The sequence below is a fragment of the Megalopta genalis genome, chromosome 17 (genome assembly GCF_051020955.1).
Source record: "Megalopta genalis isolate 19385.01 chromosome 17, iyMegGena1_principal, whole genome shotgun sequence".
Classification (NCBI taxonomy): Eukaryota; Metazoa; Arthropoda; class Insecta; order Hymenoptera; family Halictidae; genus Megalopta; species Megalopta genalis.
In genome coordinates, this window is record NC_135029.1 from 3,789,995 (window position 1) to 3,796,656 (window position 6,662).

The 6,662-nt window shown below is 29.9% G+C and overlaps 1 long non-coding RNA gene across 1 annotated transcript; it reads left to right on the top strand.

Moving 5' to 3' along the window:
* The first annotated feature begins 1,751 nt into the window (after nt 1–1,751).
* On the top strand, nt 1,752–3,446 carry LOC143260738 (uncharacterized). Its single transcript, XR_013035037.1, has 3 exons — nt 1,752–2,148; nt 2,254–2,628; nt 3,063–3,446. It is a non-coding gene; the product is annotated as an uncharacterized LOC143260738 (long non-coding RNA).
* Nucleotides 3,447–6,662: the final 3,216 nt, after the last annotated feature.

The window sequence follows — 6,662 nt, forward strand, 5'->3', positions numbered from 1 at the left end:
TGTTTACAAGAAATTTAGAACCGAAGAATCAATTTCCACCGCAAGAATGGGCGTTGATAAGTTTTTGTTACGTTGTTATGTGTACGAGAATTAATAATTGCACGTAATACATCAAGTTTTAGTAAAATATCAAAGTGTGAAGATTCGAGTAAAAAAAGCTCGGCACGGAACGTGTTAATAGGAACAATCATTTTGATTTCCTCATAAATAACGTTTAAAAAACTTGAGAGTAATCTTAGAAATCATGTGAAAAGAAATTGCACCATCCGGCTGGAATCCATTGGAGTCCGACTGCTCGTTTACGTTATTATAAAACGACTGGCTTTATAGGGGTTAAAAGGAGCAGCTTATCGATAGAACAATCAAAATCTCTAGTCAAGAACCGGTGACCTGAAACATCAACATTGTAAAAGTGAAACTACACACGGTATTCTACACTCCGCGATGTCGATGTGTCATGCGGCGTCCTGATGAAACTAGTTGCAGCGTTAACGATGTGTTACAACAGTCTATTGCTCGGTCATAAAAGCCTCGTGTCTGTTTTATAGAAACTGTATATACAAGATAATAAAACATTTTTTATATTTAAAACATGTTTTATTTTATCTAATTTTATTTGTCACGCACAGTTCTGTTTGTAGGAACAAGAACAATGTTTTCTTATGAGACATCAGGAAACAAAAAATTGTTAATTAGGTACGAAATATTTGTAAACCTTTTAAATAATTTTCTTATATTGGAGTCAAGCGATCTAATTTTTTTGAGATGTTAGAAGCTAAAACATTGTTTTTAAAAATTTTCGAATGTTTGACATGATAAAATAGTTAAAAATGACGTTATTTTAACTGTTTAAAAGGCGATAAGGAAAGACTACAACGAAAATTTGAAGAATGCATCTTGTACATCTCGATAACTAAAACATGCTGGAAATTTCATCGAAATCGGTTGACGTTGTTATAAGCTGTTAACATCTAAAGAAAGATAGTCTTAAATTCTTTTGTCAAAAATGTATAAAGTCCACAGTCAAAACCATAAACCATATGAACGTGCATATTCCAGTAACACGTTAGCAAAAATATCCGCAACTTCTACTACCTACAAATTTCTCATACATTGAGCACGGAATAACGCAAAAGTATTACATAAAATGTATATTATTACATATTTGGTATTTGAATTTACCTACTTTTTCAATATACTGTCCAGTCTATGCAAAATATAATATGTATTCATAAATATTGAACGCTTCATTTGTGAATTATGAATTTGCAGACGATCACCCATTTTTAAATAATAAATATTTTATTTTTATATATTTTCTATAAGTATTTTATTTCGTTTTGTGAAAATTACACTTTACACTAAGTATTTTTTTTTGTATCCTTGTGACTCAACCACAAATGCATTCACGAACAGGTGTGTCTTACATAAATTGCATACAAAGAGTCGTGTTCTCTAAATTATAGAAGAATGATAAACTGCAGATTACTTTAGGATTCGAATACAGCTACGAGATTTTCGTACATGCACGCGCGTATACATACGCATATAAGAACAAACAAACAATAGCTTTTATGCATTTCCTGCGGTGACTCCGTAACATAGTTATCCTCGATAATTGTCAGAATAATATAATTATTCCCTGAAGTCTATGCGTAACAACGGACGTGTCGTCGCAGTTTATGTATACTTTGACCTAACGTGCAGATAAATAGACGTCATCCGCGCATCCAGGAAACAACCAATGAAATATGCAGAGAGACTTAAAGGCGTGATTCCAGTGCAAGAACATTTAGGAAACATGCAGCATGCGACAGTGACGCATGGCGACAAAACACAATTCTATTGAAGCAACAGTGAGCATAGTGTTGTCTCAGTGGAATCATGCTTTAAGGAATCACCAAATATTACAGCCGAATTATTCAACATAGTTGTTGCATTTTTCTAACGCAAAGCAGAAGGAGCGACGCCATAAGGATCGTTTAATTTAAATAAGAAAATTATACTTTGTTTAGGTGTTTTACGCGATAGTGGTCACCAAATACAACACAATCTTCAAATCAGCTAGAAGAACAGTGCTCACAGAACACTGCAGTAAATAAGAAGAAGTGAAAGTGGTTCCTGCAATTTAACGAAGTTCCATGAAAGGTACAACTCCGGCCATGCGATGCTGCGTGCATTTGCTCGCAAACTAGAATAACTCTTTTCATCGATACGATTTCTACTAGTTTTCGATTATCAATACTTTTACAGAAAATATTCAATTGCCCGGAAAGATTCTTTTCAAGGTTTTCTTTGCATCGAGGTTTTCTTTGAACAATGACGCAGCTGAAGCTAAATTAAAACGAACACATTTGCAATTGTTTACGTCTAGCAACGTCTTATAAGATTGGAACAAATTTTCCAGGCAACCGATTAAAGAAGGATAATAACAGTAATTATTCGATCTGAACATATTTCTGTATCGCTACGTACCTTTTTATGAATATTAGAAGATTCTTCCTAGATGGAATTAAAATTCGAAATAAAGAAGCGTGTATTTTATTATAGAAGTATTCATAAAATTGTGTGTGTACAATAGAATTTCCTTGACATATTTTAAGCTTCAGATCAATCAAAAATAAGGAAGTAAGTTTACTATGCCCTGTATAAATTTAGCCAATGAATATTTTAATAAAATGACTGTTATTCATGAATACAAGAAAAAAGTAAAATTTAACAAGTGAAATACCTATCTACCAATTTGAAAATTAATGGAATTTAGGAGTTCTTCTATTTGATAATACATTTACAACAAATATATATATGTGTCAAGGTTATTGCCGAATTTCCTTAAGAATTGCAATCCATATAAAATCTAAATTTGTTACAGATATATATATATATATATATATATATATATATATATAAATTATATATATATTATTTAATTTAATTTAATTATAAATATATATATAAATTCGGCAATAACCTTGACACCTTGCTAATGGTTATGTAAATTATGATAGAAGGCATCTATGTTTAATGGACCACACTTCCTATAACCTAAGGCATTTTTGCAGGTCTTTTTTTAAGCATCATTAGCGTGATATACGAGATACATAGGTGCTGCAATGCATGACACTGATTTTTGAGACGACTTTTCTATTGTGAAGATTGAAACAGGTGACGATGACTTTGATAACTTTATAAATTCCAGGAATCTGTTTTTTATTACACTTTTTCCTCTGTGAAATTGCACATTGCAAGATTGAACTTAACACTAGACTTAAGACCAACGTGATTTATCAGTACCCATTAACCAGTTAGCAAGTTGCAATCTCTTTGAAAAGTGTGTAAGTTACTGTAATTATACTGTATATATTTGATTTCATTCATGTTTTGTTTGAATATATAAAACTTTTATAAAATATATAATTTAATAAAGTATATATCCTTCTTCAAGAGTGCAGAGCTCTAGTGAAAACTATAGTTAGCCACGATACTTTCTCATTCATCCATATTGATGCTGCGGTTTAAATTGTAAAAATGATTCGGTTGGATAAAATTAATTGATGAAATGTGAAAATATTGTTACTCGGAGAAATCATGTTTCAATTAACATATATGTGATTCAATGATCAATTAAACATTGCTAATAAAAGTACGTAATTACGGCATGACAGATAAGTAATGCTCGATCTCAGGATTATTATGCTGTCTGGCATATGTCTCGTTTAGCATGCAAGACGTAAGTTTATAGTTTTTATGCATCAGTTTATGTACTTGAATTTCGTAAGAGAAGTTGTGACACTGATGCAGGATACCCTAAGTGTAACTATTATTAGTGTCTGCTGCAATTATTGTGTCAGAATAAAAAATTAAATTCTTTTTAATTTTGTATATTATATATAAATTTATTAATTTCTTTAATTTAATGTGACTAATAATTAAGTCTACACTGTAACATATTTACGTTCCGTGCTATTCATTCACATCAGTCACTTGCAAAAGTAATTAATGACGGATTCTTTAACACTTATTTTGATTAGTCCATAAAATAAAATAATAGTCAATAAAATAGACCATGTATTATAATTAATAGGTAAAAGAAGTTAATGCAAAAAAATCCTACTCGTGCACCATTTTCATTTTTCAAACGTGAAATTGTACTGTAGAACTTGATTCAGTGAAGTGTTGTATAAAATATTAAACAGATTCGAATGTATTAAATTTTCTTATGAACATACGTAGAATAGCACGAGCAAAGAGAACGAATGTGATAATAAAATGTATGAGGAATAGTATAATGGGAGAAAGATTGTTTTAATTCATTTTGTGTCCCATGTTATCTGTGACTCTATTGATAGATAAACATTTAGTTATAATTTATATGATTAATTTAATTTAAATTCAATTTATTGATTTGATTTTTTATTCAATTCTATTTTATTTTCTATTATTACGCAGATCTCTCCCCCCCCCATCTATGTTTCGTAAATCAAATTCACAAAATTACAAATACAATACAAAAATTATCGTGTACAGTGATTACAAAGTTTGAAAGTATGATTTCCTGAAATAAGGAAAGCAATGATTAATTATTGAAATATGCTATAAATTAAAATTTGTAATTAAATTTCTATTAAAAAACTATTACAATTGGAATTTGTAATAAAAATATATTACAATAAAAATATGAACTTGACGTAGTAAGGACTGTTCCTATTAAACACTATTTTGAAAAAATGAATAAAACAACATTCAAAATGTCATTAATAAAAATAACATTGAGATGTCATAATAATGATACGAAGTAACATAGTATACATTGTGATGTACAGATTTATTTACACTAACCGATGGTATACTTTATAGAAGTTGTTTCCATACTGAAAAAATGGAGAGTACAAGATTACATAAACCTTAGAACGATGCCGCGGAAAATTCTTTTACGAGCCATGAATCACCTCAGTTAAACTTGTCTACGTTGCAGAGGGCATAGTGGAAATTTGATGCGTTTATTACAAAATTTCGAAGCACAAAATATCACACCATATTTTGTAATTATGAACATGTCATTCTGTCCGATTGTAAATGCAGCAAAATTTTACAAAATTTTACACTTTCAAACGCGAAACAATTAACAGTTCCGAATCTCTGACACTTTTAAAAGCAAAAAAATTATTTCGTTAGATTCCAAGAAATGTTGTTGTATAGACTACGCTGCGAATCTTTATGTAAATTTTCATTTTCATACGACATTTTACTAAAATTAGGATTGAAGAAAAACATTTAACAATTAATAGATTTCTCATTGTCAGAAGAAGATAGAGACGTCACAGACCGTTTGAAAAATTTTAAAATCTGCAAGTGCAATTACTGATAATTGCATCAATCGTATTATATACGAACTATTTTGATAGCGAACTTGTAAATTACAATGCACTATCTGCTACAAATAATATTGTGCTATAATATAATGTAGTGCTAATAATAATATCTTGACTGTTCAGTTAAAATTTTAGCATTAAATAATATCACGTTATAAGAGCCTTCCAAAATTTCTGATGGCCAAATGTACTGAAACTTAAGTTCAACATTATTTACATCACACTTCAACGCGCCAGACAAATCCATTAAAAATTTTATTATTATGCAAAGAATCTCGCAAATGATATGTATGAGCATACTTATTTCACGCTTCTTGTACAATGAAATCGAACGTTAAAGGAGTTTTACATCTTTATTTCGTATTCGAAATATCACAATTCTAAAAACCAATTAATGAAATTTGCTTAGCACTGCGTTTTCCTGTCAATTTGTTTTTTCTGTCAAAAATTTGAATACAGGAGACACACCTTTATATTTGAATATGTGACGTAAACGCGAATGTTTCTAAAACATACAAAGTTTCTGGGAGAATCTGCATCGTAAGTTTAGTTAGTAAGTTTAAAGTTCAAAATTGTGCAAAGCTTATCGACATTATCGACATTTAGAAGCACTTAACGATAAATTACATGTATCTCATATATCAATATAACATTTTCGAAATAGTTATAAATTAACATTTCTTAAAATACGCGTATATTACGTGTGTTAGTGCTAGTTAATCCTATGACATATCATAATCAAGTCATTGATTAGTTTTAATCAAGTGTATAAAATATATCCCTAACAAAGTAGATTATTCATGCCAGAAGTATATTCTTAACAAGAGTAGTAAACATACTTAAATAAATAAATAATAACATTGTCAAAAAGTTTTTTAACATAAATTCTGTAAACTCGATTTTAAGAATTGACATCGGATATAACTTGTTGATCGTTAACGTTTTTTAAATGATTTCTAGATAAGAAAATAAATATAATTTTTGTTCGATTTTTTATACAATGTCGCTCGTCGTCGTTAACATATTCCAGAAGTAAAATATCCCAGGCGATCTTTTCTTAAAGAATGATCTCACTGCCTACAACTGCGTTATAATACGACCGAAAAAATTTCAGTATACTAGTTGACAGATTCCGTTATTTGTCTTGTTTCAGCAACCAGTTCTGAGAGAACTATGTTCGGTAAAAATGGTGGCAAACTTACAGCCTTCATTAATGAAAATGTTAATAATATGACTTTTGCACACAGCCTTCAAATTCGTGAAATTTTAGAAAGTCTGATTTCACAACCT